The sequence below is a fragment of the Rhipicephalus microplus genome, chromosome 6 (genome assembly GCF_043290135.1).
Source record: "Rhipicephalus microplus isolate Deutch F79 chromosome 6, USDA_Rmic, whole genome shotgun sequence".
Taxonomy (NCBI): Eukaryota; Metazoa; Arthropoda; class Arachnida; order Ixodida; family Ixodidae; genus Rhipicephalus; species Rhipicephalus microplus.
In genome coordinates this window covers 170,364,094-170,380,713 of record NC_134705.1, presented here as the reverse complement: position 1 = coordinate 170,380,713, position 16,620 = coordinate 170,364,094, and the positions used below count along the sequence as shown (strand labels likewise).

Genomic DNA, 16,620 nt, shown 5'->3' with positions numbered 1-16,620 from the left:
GCTTTGCGGCAGGAGGCCCACTTGTAAAGAGTTTGAAGAACAGAAGCTCGTCGCCATCTGCACGTGCTTTTCAAACACCTTGCTTGGAGCAACCTGGTCAAAAAGTGTGGTGCAAAGTTGCACCGTTGTTGCCATGAACTGCTGTAATATTGATGTTTCAAGCTGCACCGTTGAAGTTTGAAGAGATCCTATCAACTGTTCACTTTACAACAGGTGTGCGACCATAGCAGTAGAGCACTGCTGACACGAAAAAGGACATTGATAGACAAAATGATTCTGTTACCGTAGTTATTTGAGCTGACAGGTTCATACAGGCTGAGAGTGTCGGGAAGATTCAGCCTTTCACAGCCAAGATGCACAATAAGACCATGAAAATTCGAAACCTGGACGAAGATTGCAGCCTTAGGTGTAACAACTGAGATAAGTTGGTATACAAAGATCGAAGGTAGAATAATGGGCAGTACCACTGCTCTGAAATTGCATCACAAGTAACCGCGAAAGCCCACTACTACCGATACTGCTTCGCTTATTGCAGAGATAAGTTGGTTTACAAGGACCGAAGGTAGATTTATCGGCAGTATACCACTGCTCTGAAATTACATCGCTAGTAATTGGGAAAACCCATTACTACCAATATTGCTTTGCTTATAGCAGGTCATATGTAATTCAGGAAATATACTGCCGTGTCCATCTTTATGCTGGCGTCCGTAATAAAAATTACCAATTCCCTGAGAGGCGCAAGTATCAAAGAGTGTGGGAAAACATGTTTTCGGCGGCTGCACCTCTCGTGTGTCTCTTCTTTGACGACGCGTCGTACTCAAGCTTTCCTCAGTAAAGCCCTTGTGCTTTATGAGGGATGATACTGGCGGCAGCGCAAGGTATATTGCCACGTTTCTTTCCACAGGTTTTGTTATCATACCGTTACACTAAGTTCAGCGCAAACCACGCCTACGATGTTCGAAAAGCCTCGAGATTGTAGTAGATAGTCTTGTTGAGATTACGCTCACCTCGTGAAGATTACAGATCATTCTGGAACCTCCGTCACCGATAGCGATAACGCTAAACATTCGATAACAAGTGTATAAATGCCGACGCGCTTCGCCGCTTGTGAGTTGATCGATGGCCGACGCTCTGCTCACCGCTATCAGTGCCAGCATCTTGCTATTATTTGAATTTACTTTTACTTGGCCACAAGTTAGGACCGAATAAATGGTTTATTCTCCGACTTGCAGTCTTCTCCCTTGACCCACGTCAAAACCCCGTGGCGTTTGGTGGAGGTGCTGCTTTTTCCATGTATCAGACGCCCCCGTCAAGCCTTGAAGCCAGCGCCAGTTGTGAAAACATCGACGACAGCCCCGAGCAGTGAAAAAGCCGCAGGCAACAAGGTCTACCGCCAGAGTTCAGACCTGAGAATACCCGGGAGACCAAGACCTTGACCACGGCCGCAGCAACGATGACAGACCCTGTGCCGTCTGCACCAATCTTGCTCCGGCAACCCAAGGGGCTGCCGACCTTCCATAGTTCAGCCCTTGAAGACCCGGAAAGTTGGTTAGTGGCATACGACCGAGTGGCGATTTTCAATGTTTGGACGAGCGAAGATAAGCTTCGTCATTCCTACTTCTCCTTACATCATGCCGCTCGTACGTGGTTCGAGAGCCAGGAACGAACCTTGACAAGATGGGGCACGTTCCACACAAAGTTCCTCGCTACTTTCACAAGTGCCATACTCAAGGAGAAGGCCGAAGCGTTGCTTGAATTCTGGTCGCAGCTTCCAAACAAAAATGTGACGCTCTTCGCGCAAGAGATGACGAAACCATTCCGGTATGCTGAACCCGATATGCCTGAAGACAAAAAAGTTCGCTTCCTCATGCGAGGAGTAAAGCAGGAGCTGTTCGCTGGTATGATGCGAAACCCACCATGCACTGTTGAGGCATTCATCTCCGAGGTGACAACGATCAAAAAGACGCTGGAGATGCGCACCTGACAATTCAACCGCTGCTCGACGCCACAGTACGCAGAAACGCAACCACTCTGCTGCGACGACCTGCGTGAGACTATCCGAGCGATTGTGCGGGAGGAGCTGCGCAAGCTGTTACCTTCAGCGCAGCCTAAAGTGGACTCGATCGCCGACATTGTTGGCGAAGAAGTTTGACAAATCGCTTGGGGTTTCCGAAGCACGGCAGCCTCAGCCATAAGCGATGAGCTACGCTGTGGCAGCACGACGCTACGCTCCCCCTTCACGCCCACGTCAAGAGGCCACATCGCCGCAGTTCCGCCGCCAGCCACCACCGCCGTCGACGCCATACCATCCACCCGCTCGTCAGCGCAAGAAAAACCGACGTGTGGTGCTCCGAGAAAAACCGACGCGTGGCGTTCTCCGACCACCGACATCTCTGTTACCACTGCGGAGAAGCTGGCCACACTTATCGCCACTGCCAGTACCATCAGATGGGACTGTGTGGTTTCACCGCAGATGCACCACGTCTACAGCGGGGGGAAAGACCCCGCGGCGTTGCTGACTACCTCGCAGCAGCGCAATGGACACCTCGAGGATCTCGTTCACCGCCGTCACCCGGCCGCCACATGTTTTCTCACCGCCGGCCGTACACTGGCCCAACTCGGGGCTGGTCTCCTAGCCCTTATCCGTGAAATTAAGGGCAGCAACCACTGGAGGTGCGGTTGCTGTGCGGCGAACTACCGAAGATCCTCCGACGTCGCTGCCGCGACGGTAATTTCCGAATACGATGTGAACCAGGGAAAGCCTGGACGGTGACACCCCACGTTCTGAATACGACCTGACGACGCAACATGAAAGCAATGGAGCAAACTGACATAGCCGCGACCCAACGCCACTACCGAAGTGACACACACGATGATGAACTAGCGACTCGGACGTAATGTTCGACGGCCACAACGTCCCCGCTCTCGTCGACACTGGGGCTGACTATTCTGTCGTCAGTGGGCCTTTCGTGACGAAGTTAAACAAAGTAAAGAGTGCTTCGCAAGGCCCTGAAATCAGGACCACGAGGGGTCATGTACTAACGCCGGCTGGTGTTGGCACAGCAAGAATCACCATCAATAACCGGACTTATCCAGCCAGCTTTTCAATTCTAGAGCACTGCTTCAGGGATGTGACACTTGGGATAGACTTCTTGAGTCAACACGGCGCCGTCATCGACCTAAGATCTGAGGCAGTAACGCTATCCACAGAAAAAGCACTGCCACCGCACACGCCGTCCGGGAGGTACACTTTGAATGTGCTGGAACACCAAGTCACCATTCCTCCTCTCTCCAGCGTCAGCATTTCCGTCGGCACTCAAGAATCAACAGTCATACAAGGCGTCGTTGAAGGCGACCAGCACCTGTTGATCAACCGCTAAATTGGCGTCGCTAGAGGAATAGCCGAGCTGCGAGGAGGGAACGCAACAGTGATGCTCACGAACTTCAGCAACGAGTAGAAGCACGTGAGCAAAGGTACGAAGGTAGCGTATATCGAAGAAATACTGGAAGCCAGCAACCTTTCCACCATCATTGATTCTGCCGAATGCACTAAGACGACACAAGCGCTTCAACCGGCTTTCGACGTTAATCCAAGCCTTACGAGGTATGGACAAGAACAGCTGAAAAACTTGCTCCGGAAATACATTAACTGCTTTTCGTCATCGTCAAGAATTCGACAGACTCCCGTCGCGAAACATCGGATCGTAAGAGAAGAAAGTACCAGGCCACTCCGTCAGAGCTCATACAGAGTGTCGACGCGAGAAGGCGAGGCCATAAATAAAAAAGTCGTCGAAATGCTACGCGAAGACATCTTTCAGAATTCAGAGTCCATGGGCGCCACCTGTGGTGTTAGTGAAGAAGCTTGACGGAACTCTACGCTTCTGCGTCGACTATCACCGCCTGAACAAAATCATCACGAAGGATGTGTACCCGCTCCCACAGATGGACGACGCTCGAAATCTCCTTCAAAGTTCGAGGTACTCCTCTTCGATGGACGTCAAGACCAGCTATTGGCAAATCGAAGTCGACGAGAAAAGACTGCCTTTACAACGCCGGGCGGCCTGTTTGAGTTCAAGGTGATGCCCTTTGGTCTCTGCTTGGCACCTGCTACTTTCCAACGAATCATAGATACAGTCCGGGCTGGCTTGAAGTGACAGACTTGCCTTGTTCACTTGGATGACGTCGTTATGTTTTTTTTTAGCTTCGACGAACACCTCCAGCGCCTTGAATCCGTACTTCAAGTGATCAGCAGCTGTGGGTTTACACTGAAGCGAGAAAAATGCCGCTTCGCGTACAAGGAGCTTCTGTTTTTGGGTGACGTGATCAGCATGACTAAAGTGCGCCCAGACCCACAGAAAACAGCTGCCATCGCTGCCTTCCCGCCACTCAATGACAAGAAGGCCGTGTGCCGATTTCTCGGCATGTGCGCCTATCACAAACAATTTGTCAAAGACTTTTCACATATCGCCTAGCCACTAACGCAACTCACGAGGACCGACGTCAATTTTAAATGGGAAACAGTGCATATTGAAGCACTTCAAGTGCTCAAACAACGACTACAGACACTGCCGGTACTTGCGCATTTTGAAGAATATGTCGAGACAGAAATACACACCAACGCAAGCAGCGTGGGGCTCGGAGCCGTCTTTTTACAAAAGACTAGACGGTCTGAAAAGGTTATCCGTTATGCTAGGTGGTCGCTATCAAAGGCCGATGCCAACTATTCCACAACAGAAAAGAAGTGTCTTGCCATCATCTGGGCAGCATCAAAATTTCTCCCTTATCTCCACAACAGGCCTTTCAAAGTTGAGTGACCACCAAGCCCTGTGTTGGCTAGCTAACTTGTAGGACCCTTCAGGTTGCCTTGCACAATGGAGTCTAAGACTTCAAAACTTCTCCATTGCCGTCGTGTACAGGCCTGGAAGGAAACAATCCGACGCCAACGGCCTGTCTCGTGCCCTAGCCGATCCACCAATCGCGGGTCGACCATGATGAGTACTTCTTGGTAATCATAGTTGCCAACGACTTCACCAAGTGACAGCGAAGTGACCCGGAATTGGGAGGGCTAGTAAAATACCTGGAGGGCTGAACCAGCGTCCTTCCGAAAGACTTCAGGCGAGGACTGACATCACTTTTTAAGGACAATGTGTTCGTGAAGAAGAACTTCTTTCCTGCCCGAGCAAGCTACTTTATCTTCGTGGCTTCGGCAATGCGACCGGAAATTATGCAGGCGCTGCACCATCACCCCACGGCTGACAACCTTGGTTTTTCCCGCACACTCGCGAGAATACAAAAGAAATACTGCTAGCCACGCCTTACCATCACCGTCCCTCATTACATGAGGGCGTGCCGGGACTGCCAGCAATGAAAGACGCTGCCGATAAGGCCAGGAGGACGTCTGCAGCCTATTAAACCACCTCGCCATTCCTTCAAGCAAATCGGTAAGGACTTACTAGGGCCATTGCCGACGTCGGCTGTGGGAAAAAAATGGATTGTCGTAGCTACCGATCATCTTACCCGCTACGCCGAGACAGAAGCCCTGCCGAAAGGTAGTTTATCTGAGGTAGCCAAATTCTTCGTTGAAAACATCGACCTGCGTCACGGCGCCCCGGAGGTCCTCATCACCGACTGAGGTACGGCATTTACTGTTGAGCTAACCCAAGTTATTTTGGCATACAGCCAGACAAGTCACCGCCGTAGAACAGTGTACCACACACATACCAATGGTCTCACCGAGCGCCTAGATAAGACCATCACTGACATGCTGGCCATGTGCGTCGACGTCGAAACAAGACGCGGGACGTCATCCTTTCTCATGTAACCTTCGCATACAACACCGCCGTAAAAGAAATGACGCAGATGATGGCGTACAAGTTGGTCTACAGAAGGAACCCGACAACGACGCTCGACGCCATACTGCCATACGTCGCTGAAAAAGAAAACCTCGTCGTCACCGTCTACCTTCAGCACGCGGAAGAAGCTCGTCAACTTGCCCGCCTGCGCATCAACAATCAGCAGGCGGCCGACAGCCGCCGTTACAATCTTCGACGAAGCTTCGTTGAGTACCAGCCCGGTGACCGCGTTTTTGTATGAACACCGATACGCCGACGTGCTTTGAGTGAAAAACTTCCACGACGGTACCTCGGACCATACAGTAGTTCGACGTCTTGGCCCACTCCATTACGAGGTTGTTCCTGGTGGCATTACGGACTCATAATGGGGCTGTGCTTGACCAGAAGTCCTCCATGTCGTACGCCTCAAGCCATTGCATGCACGAAATGAGGACTGTATTTCGTTGTTACTGTTCTTTATTGCTTTTACATACTGTTTAGTTCATATATTATTGTACATTCGTCTGTTGTTAAACATCGAGATCATGCCTTTTTGAGAAGGGGGCAATGCCATGTTCCTTTCCACAACTTTTGTTAACATCCCGTTAAACTACGTTCAGTGTAAACCGCGTCTACGATATTCAAAAAGCTTCGAGGCTGTAGTAGATCGTTTTGGTGAGATTACACCCACCTCGTGAAGATTACAGATTATTCTTGAACCTGCGTCGCCGATAGCGAAAACGCTAGAACATTTGATGGCAAGTGTATAAATGCCGACGCGCTTCGCTGCTTCTCAGTTGATCGACGGCCGATGTTCTGCTCGCCGCTATCAGTGCCAGCGTCTTGCTTTAATCCGACTTTTCTTTTACGTGGTCACTAGTTAGGCTAAATAAACAGTTTATTTTCCGACCTGCAGTTTGCTTCCTTCGTCCACGTCATGACCCTGTGGAAATATACATGTCTTGTGGTCGGTACTGCATAGCGAGCAGCCCTACGTATGCAGCCCAACAAGACAGTTTGGTGTGGGGATGCCTGTACACTACTCACGCCGTTGCCGTCGATGTTCGACGCCTAAGTTCACCTTTTTACAAAGGGCCACCGGTGCCCACTGCCATCCCGGATCAAGAAACGCAATTTCTAAGCAACCGAAAATGGGTAGCATTGCAGAATCTTCACACCTTCGAACCATTCCATGCCTGCCAGAATGAAGATGTGGAAGACTGGCTTGGGCAGTTGGACGAGTAGCTAGGTCGGTAAATAGGAGTCATTCAATCATACGAGTTGCGAAAATCCCCATAAACTCCATAGTTGCAAAAATCCCCATAGGTCGAAATCTTGAGACGCCATTGGCCGGCATGTCGGGCGTGTGCAGATTATCGCACCACCGATTGATCCGCACACCAGCTGTTAAACGCACTATTGTGTGTTGTGTTACCACTCCCAGATGGCGCGGAAGTCAGCTGACTCTCACAAAATTGAGCCAGTTTTAGGTCAGAGTTTTGGAATGCAGTTTTGCAACTGGTACAATTGAATAACCATGGCTTCAACGCGTAGCTTGGTAGAACAACTGGCACCCAAATCAGAAGCTCTACCACGTATAGTTTGCTTATAAAAGGCCAATTAAGTAAAAACAATACCTCAGAGTGAAAGTTCAATGAATACATCATCTAAATTGACAATATTGTTGCACGACATCGGCAACGAGAGAGCGTCAGGTAGACGACGAACACGATGAAAGCGATCGCACTCGTGTTGTTGCTGTTGTACCTCCATCTTGGCTGCAGATGCCCCTGACTCTCCGTGCATAACTTGTAAATATATTCATTTAATTTATTCTCAGACCCATGACATTTGGTGGGGGTGCTGGGTACAACACCATATAACGGAGCTCCACATTGGCCGACGTTTGGGTTTTTCCACCATGGCAAACCAGGGGCCCGCTCCCGCCGAGGCTACTATAACAACAAATGTTGTCCTTCCACAGCTAAAAGATCTTGGCACGTTCGGTGGCACTGATAATGTCGACATTGAAGAATGATTGCCGTTGTACGAATGTACAAGTAAGAATTACCGCTGGGATCAAATTATTATGTTGGCCAACATCCTGTTCCACTTGAAAGGAACAGCAAATGTGTGGTTCGAGAACCACCAAGATGGAATTGGAAGCTGGGATGCGTGCAAGGGAAAGATGCCTGCCCTTTTCCGGAAGTCTGTGGGTAAAAAGGAAGCGGCCAAGAAAGAGTTGCCATCTAGTGCGCAAACGTCAGCTGAGTCCTACGTGACTTACATACAGGACGTGCTCGCCCTTTGCCGAAAAGCAGACAATGGCATGAAAGAAACCAAGAAAGTAGCACACATATTGAAAGGCAATGCAGATGATGCGTTCAACCTTCTCATATGCAAGGACTTCAACACGGTCGATGCCATCATCCGGGAGTGCCAGCGTTTCGAGGCCGGAAAAAATTGACGTATCATCTACCATTTCACTCGACTACCAAACACAGCAGCAACCTGGTTGTGCGAAGATGAGCCTGCACTACAGACGCAGTTAACTGCAGAGCATGTGACCAAGATCATCAGACGTGAACTTGAAGCTCTGTATCCTGCGTCCACGTGCTCCGATGCCTCTGACTCTAGCCTTCAGATAGTGCTACTTGTACATGCCATTGTGCGACAAGAACTTTCTCATGCTGCACTGGCCTTCGAGTGCACTACAGGTCTTTCTCAGCCGATCGATCGTTGTCGACTCCCTGTTTAGTATGCCCAAAGCGAAAACTTCCGGGGCGTCCTCGCGATCCAGCAGAGTGGAGGACTGCTGACGATCGTTCGATTTGTTTCAGCGGCCGCCGTATCGAACACGTGGCCCACCATTGTAACACTCGGTAGTATTGGCATCAGGCATCCTATGGGTACACGCATCGCCCAGAGAGGGATCATGGACGCTTTCACCCTTACCGGGAATCACCTCAGGCCACCAGGGAAGACGTTCCTTCTATGACACCATATGGTCGTCGCTTTCCATCTCCGCATGCTCACCAGTCCCGTTCACCGCTCTCCCGTTGCACGTCGTCTCACTCGCCACAATTTCGTCTACCAACGTCGCCGACTGACCACCTCCCGCGGGAAAACTAGATGATGCAGCTCCCGGAGGTGATGCTGCATCGACCACTTGCCTGCCGAATCCTCTGACTATGCTGCCTACTCGACGCCACATTATTGACTCTGAAGTAGACGACACACCCGTTGTTGCACTTGTGGACCCAGGGGCTCACATAACAGTGATGAATTCAGAACTTCGTTGCCACCTTAGGAAAGTTTTAACGTCATCCACAGTACCACTTATTCAGGTCGCGAACGGTGACACATTTCCCGTGCTTGGAATGTGCTCCGCGCGTATAAGTGTTCCCGATCGCTCCACCACAGTCCTATCTACTGTGCTCGAGAAATGTTCCCATAAACTTATCCTTGGCATAGACTTTTTATCCGCCCACACTGCCCTTATTGATTGTGCAACCGGCATGCTTTAACTTGATTTAACGTGTTTCCATGACGACCGAACACCAGCTCAACCACGCATGTGTTCTGTGGATCACGTTCACCTAGCACCTCAAGCTATTACCTACGTGAACCTGAGAGCTATCTCTCCTGTTCCCGACGGCGCCTACATGTTGACACCTATTGCTGACATTTCGCTGGCCAAAAATGTTGCCGTGCCTCACACACTTTTGAAAGTCCCGGGAAATACAGCATCTTTCCGATCCTAAACTTCAGCTGGCGCGCTGAAGTTATCCCAGATGGTAAGATTTCGGCAGAAGTTTCTTCTATAGATGCTGCCATTTCGGCGTTCATTGCCGAGTCTTCTTCGTCCTCTGAACCATTCTTCTCCTCGAAGAGCGCAGCAGATGCCATCATCGACAAGGTGATCCCCCCTGACCTTCTTCCAGCACAGATAACTGATATCCGGCACCTGCTGAAATCTTACCATGACATCTTTGATTTTGATGACCACCCATTGGGTCAGACATCCTTCGTAACTCAAAGCAATAACACTGGAGACGCTAGCCCCATCTGATGACGTCCTTATTGCGTGTCTGATGCTGAGCGACAAGTTATCCAGCACGAAGTTGAAGAATGCTCACAAAAGACGTCATCGAACCTTCCTGTAGTCTATTGGCATCGCCGGTCGTGCTAGTCAAGAAGACGGATGGCAGCTAGCACTTCTGCATAGACTACCGTCACTTAAATAAAGTAATCCGTAAGGACGTGTATCCACTGCCGTGGATTGACGATGCTCTCGAGTGCCTACACGGGTCTGCCTACTTTTCATCTATCGACTTACGATCAGGAAACTGGCAGACTTCTGTCGGTCATCGAGACCGTGAGAAAACCGCACTCATTACACCAGATGGACTTTTCCTGTTCAAGGTTATGCTATTCAGATTGTGGAATGCCCCAGCTACATTTGAAAGGATGATGGACTCTCTCCGGCGTGGATACAAAGGGTTCACATGCCTGTGCTATCTGGGTGACGTCATTGTATTTTCACCTACATCTGAAAGCCACCTTAGCCGCCTATCGGCTGTTCTTGAGGTTTTGCGGACAGCAGGACTTCAGCTCAACTCTTCCAAATGTCGCTTTGGCCGTCGTGAAATCACTGTGCTAGGCCACCTTGTCAGTCAGTGCTCGAGGCATGCAACCTGATCCTGAGAAATTTCGAGTTGTAGAAGTTTTTCCTGTACCACGTTCCGCAAAAAAATGTATGCAGTGTTACCGGTCCGCTGAAGAAGGACATGCCTTTTTATTGGGGTACTAACCAAGCAACTGCCTTCAGCACCTTCACAACATTACTCACTTCTCCACCCATCTTGGCCCATTTTGACTTGTCAGCCCACACTGAAGTTCGTACCGATACCGATGACAAGAAATCGGTGCTCTTCTCGCCCAGCGGCAACGAGGACAGGATTGCGTCACCGCTTATGCCAGTCGCCATTATTTGTCCTTAGAAGAGCAAGTTTTCCATCACAGAGCGTGAGTGTCTCTCACTAGTCGTGGCAGTCGGAAAATTTTGACCATGCTTCTTTGGCCGCACCTTTTCGGTAATTACGGATCACCATGCCTTGTGCTGGCTGTCGTCGCTTAAAGATACAACTGGACGACTTGGCCATTGGGCCTTAAAACCCCAAGAATACAGCTTTGAAATGACATACAAATCTGGCCTGATGTACTAGGATGCTGACTGTCTATCCCGTCATCCCGTGGACCCACCCAACCTTTCAGCACATCATTCTGACCCTTGTGTCTTCACCATGTCTGCTTTCACTGACATACGCAAAGAACAGCTCAGCGAAGTCCACTTGCGGTATGTCATGCAGAGTAAGTTACGACGTAGACCTGTCGCTACATTCGTTCGTTGTCGGGATGGCATTCTTTACCGACGCAACACCAGTGCCGAAGGACCAGAACTACTACTCGTAGTTTCGGCGACACTCCGTTCCACTGTACTTGAACAGCTTCACGACGTCCGCTGTACATCTCGGGGTCACGCGCACGTACGATCGCTCACGGCGTAGATTCTTCTGGCCAGGCCTTTACTGTTTGTGCGTCGATACGCTGCTGCTTGTGAGTCCTGCCAGCGCTCCAAACATTCAACCTACGCCACAAGATACGCTATCACACGAGCGCTACCGACAAGCTGTGCCACTGACGTCGTGGACTTCTGCTTCAAGAAGTAATTCTTCACCATGGCGCCTTTCGACAGCTGCTGACCGATCGTGGTCGCTCATTTCTTTAAAAAGCAGTAAGTGACATGCTTGGCTCGTGTTCGACGCGTCACAGGCTCACTATGGCGTACCACCCGCAAACAAATGGTCTTACCGAGTGCCTAAATCGAAGCTTGAGAACGATGCTCTCCATGTACGTTTCCAAAGATCACCTTGACTGAGATAGTACTTTGCCTTATGCGAAATTCGCATAGGATTCGTCACGCCACGACACCGCTGGCTTCTCCTCCTTCTATTTATTGTTCGGCCGCCATCCAGCGTTACCCTTCGAGACTCTTCTCCCATCAACTACGCAAACGGTTACAGAGTACGCCCGCGATGCCACTTCTCGGGTTCAAGTCGGCCTCCAAATCGCACGGGAACGTCTTCTTCACTCGCAGCTCTCTCAGAAGGCCCGCTACAATAGCCACCACAGAGTAGTTTCCTACTCTCCAGGTTCATTGGTCCTCCCTTGGATTCCATGTCTACGTCGGCCTCTCTTCGAAGCTCCCATCTCTCTACTCGGGGCCCTACAAGGTTTACGCCGGCTTTCTGAGGTCACATATGAGATCGCTCCGTTGGACAGTCAGTAGTCGTCGTCCACACTCGCCACTGACGTCGTCCACGCGTCCCGGCTGAAACCATACATCTCCGCATATGATGCCACTCTCCCTTAGGCGCTGAGACGGCGCTTCCGGCGGCGGGGGGTTGTATGTTACACGACATCAGCAACAAGAGAGCATCAAGTAGACGACGAAGACAATGAATGTGATCGCGTGCGTGTTGTTGTTGCCGTTGTACCTCCATATTGGCTGCAGCTGCCTCTGACTTTCTCTGTATATTTTGTAAATATATTTATTTTATTCGTTTTCTCACCCCCGTGATAATATTGTCAATAGAAGTGCCCTGCTTACCGAGACATTAGGGGAAATGCTCAAAAATACATGCACTGCAGTAGGAAATTTGCGAAATGATTCCGATGACGTCAGACGAACCACCCACAATTAGTCACTAGTAATCGATCTAGCTGCACCAAAGAACATTCTGTGCTAGAAAAGACGCTATAAAATTCTGCTTGTTTGTTTCCGTTTGAATCATGGTAAAAAAACCGCCAGATGTTACAATAAGGAATGACGTGAGTGGTTCAAAAATTTATTTTTCACGTGGTTAAACTGGACAGGGCGTGCCATCTAGCGAGGCCCAGTTGAACCAAAACACGTGTGTCACCTTGAAGCCAATGGCAGGAAATTGATCAATGGCTACTGTTGCTGCTGTGGCTCCGCTGCTTTCGTTCTGCGGCTAGTAGTATCAGTGTCCGGGAAGCAAAGCCGGACAACGTTGTGCACCGAAAAAGGAATGTTATAAACAGTTTGAAGCGCGCTAACTCAATGCAGACCACTAAAACGTGATTTTATTTCAAAAAATACTCTTTCTTGGCACGAAAGTAACACAACAAGGTTTTTGGACCGCCATTTGAGCAATCAACGTTGACTTATTAGTTGCCTTTAGTGGCCCTTTAAGGGCAACGTGAATACGTTGTCCCCAAGCCGGGAGACAAATTTTTGCATTTAGCATTGGTTTTAGCATTGGTTACTCGACACCACCGGTAATACAAACCGGTGTCAAGACACGCAATGCCCTCTCTTGCCATGCATCCCTGAACCACTGCATAAAGTTGTGGCACTTTTTTGCTTCTGTGTGTTTGGAGTCTAAAACAAGCAGCACACCAAACTTTCGCTTGTGGCCGGTAACGTCCACATGAACTCTCCATCTAACATTTTTTCACTGATTTTGCGACTGTTTCTGGCATTAATTTGTGTGAACTTCAATATTTTCTCACGTATCATGAGAAATGACACTTTGGGTGAGCTACAAACGTGGGACTAGTCTAGAAGATGAGTATTGATATGCTTATGGAGTCCTGACCTAATGAGGGCTGACCCCATATTTGGCATACAGGAAATGCATTTGAAATACCGACGTTAGCTGATGTTTTGTTATACCCGACAGCTGCATGGCAGCCACACTACCGTAAATGACGTCCTTGCCAGCCTACTACAACTCATGCCGAATATCAGCTAACTTCCGGACGCCCTCACCATCACTGGTTCGTTTTATTCACAAAAACGCCGTACATTAGCTGATGTCAACAGAGGTTGGTCTCCCAGCCCCATTGTGGAACACTTGAAGCTGCGGGTTGTGGGAAGAAGGTTACAAGTCCTCAAGTTGCCGAAAATCCTCCGTTCTTGCGGAAACACGCAGGCGCCGAACAGAAAAATGATGCAGAGGGAACTGCGACTGCCAACATCTCTGTAATGTTTGACGGGCTTGAATTTACGGCTTTCCTTGATTTGGCGCACACTTTTCATTGTTGGTGAGTGACTGGCACAGATGAAAATATAAAATTCAGAGTAGAAATAATGGTTTCTTATAATGAAATTCATTTGGGCTAGATAATTAGAACTGCAGAGAAATATACAAGACTTACTATCACGAATATAGCTTTAGTAGCGATATGGAAATATACCGGAGCATAGCAAAACGCTGAGACTGGGATTGTATTTAAGATAGCACCACAACATTGTCAACATACCAGGCGGTGTGATCACGCTGGCCTCTGACCAGCATAATACGCAAGATGCACAAAGACAATCCCTGACGTTACATGTGGTCGATGGGGATGTCGGCATGCTTCCTCCATCACGCAGCAATGTTTCTGTCAACTGTATCATGCTGTGAAATGAAGACGCCATAGCCAAACCTGTAACTGACATCTATTACCTAGAAGTTGTTTCGCCCCATAAATTGATTCCCCCATCCCTTCATCTGTTTTGTTGTTGACGAAAGGCGGGGCGTTTTTTCTGCTTTAGCGTTCGACCACCAGTCCAACATTTCAGGAGATGACTCGGCTTATGTAACTCCGCTTCTGATTTGTTCATAGCTCCCGTTCGTGCGCTACAATACGCTGAGAAATCTTATCATGTGGGCTTAATCTGTGACTTGGCGGTGATGGCAAGGGCGATGGCTACGGCGAAATCCCGTTGAGACTGTTCGCATATTGGACATTGCAAGATAAGGCATTAGACCTTTTCGCAAATGTTGACTTGTCGTGTACGTGACTCTCTTTAGAAATATACGTTCAACGGGGAAGCTGACGCACATTCCATCGCATGACTTTGGAGCACGCAAGGGCAGTTTTACTCGTGCTGCATTCGAACAGCGATGTGAGGGTCCTAACAAGTGATTGCAAATAGCACTTTTAGGTGCGAAGTTCCTCAATCTGTGGGTCGTTCGTCCTCGATGTATGTAGTAGTAGGAAGTAGCCACGTTTTGTCTATTCCTTGTAATGACCACTGGATGGCGGTACTTTTATGTGATAAATATATTCTAAAAAGATGCGAGATGGTGGTACTTGGAGTATTCACAAGATGGGCCAACGGACGGACGGATGCACAATTCACGGTTTACCAATAAAACCATATGAAGCTTCGCCCCACTCATGATGATTCACTCCATGGTTACGGTACAATTTTTTTGGTAGGAACGTAGATGCTGTGGCAGCCAGGCTTCTTGAGACGTCGAGCGAACACGGTGACGTCATGCTCGGTATGCTATGTCTGGAACGTCAGCAGTGCTGAAACACGGCCTTATTGATTAGGTCTGGCAAAGGGACGTGATGAGTGAGTCGACTTGTTTTTGATGTCGTTATTCAGCCATGATGAGCGCGTCTCGTCAAAACACCATTGTTGGAATTGCTAAATCTATGCTGTCCCCAGCACCATATAATATCTTAAAATTCACTACAGGGGACGGGGGCGCTGCGGTCGTTCAGCAATGATGGAAATGATGGATAGTACGCTGATTTGCCTGGTCTTAGTACTTGCGGGTGGTGAATCGCACTTGTGGCTTCGTTTATTGCTGTGTTTCGGTTGTGTTTCAAAGAAAAGAATGAACGCTTTCGAACTTAATGACCTGATTTGAAATTGTGAATCTAAAAATTTGAGGTGGTGAAGCGCAACCACATAATATTTGCTAATTTTTGTTTTGTGAGAAAACACCTTCAAGGCACACGAACACCCAAGAAACCATAAGTAGAAATATTAGTCAAAGCCATGTAAAATCTATCATTCCCATGCTCACTGAAGCACCGTGTGTTGCAGCTCCTATGAACACTAGCGCCGTAGTTCCCTCTAGTGTACATTTAGAAAACTCTATTCTCTGCACCACCATACCTGCACTTGCTCGAGACGCTACATCTGTGTGTGGCTTACTGTAAGTGATGATCAGCTAAACAGGTCTAGTGAGCCGCCAAACCTTACGTCGGAGTGTAGAATGGCTCCGCGAGAGGAAACAAAGATGACGTAGATTTCCACGCATTCACTTTAGGCGGCACGCTCACGGGGACACAGCTAGACAAAGTTTTTTTAATTGCGAATGCATTTTTAGTCGGGATTCGTCAGGCATCCGGCGTTGTCCGCGGTGGTGTTCGCGGGCCGGCAGAAGCCGGCAAATGTCTGTACGCTATCACTCCGTCTCCCAAACAACAGCTGCGGGAGCGCGCTTTTATCCTCGCCCCTAGCAACCAGATCATGTGGTGCGAGAGAGCGTAGGAGAGGATAGGAACAGTGCTTCACCGCTCCTTCTCTTGTCTTGTGCTCTCTCTCTTCCCTGTGCTCGACTGTCCCGTCCGCTCACGCCTCCCTCTCGAACGTTCGCTGGCTGGGCGCCTTTCAAGAACATCCAGAAGTGTGTGCTCGAGAAACAGCTGTAAAACGCCAGCGCGAAGTTGAAAACGCTGGCGCCCCACTCTTCCCTCCTCTCGCTCTTCACTATCGATGGTTCACTGGTTGGGTGCCTTTTGAGGCAACGGCAGAAGTCGTTGAAGGCGAATGCTTGACGGCAATGGTACCCTCTTTCTGCGCAAGAAATGCAGTTGCATTTCCTCGCGATTCCCTTCAAGGAGTTGGGGGCATTTTTTTCAGGTATTCTTAAATTGCTCCTCCTACACCCTCTTGACATCATCGACTGTA

The 16,620-nt window shown here is 49.2% G+C and overlaps 1 protein-coding gene across 2 annotated transcripts in view; it reads right to left on the bottom strand.

The window, feature by feature from the left end:
- The window catches only part of LOC142765648 (papilin-like), a 63,804-nt gene that overhangs the window by 16,835 nt on the left and 30,349 nt on the right, over nt 1-16,620 (bottom strand). The gene's annotated exons all lie outside the window — the stretch shown is intronic.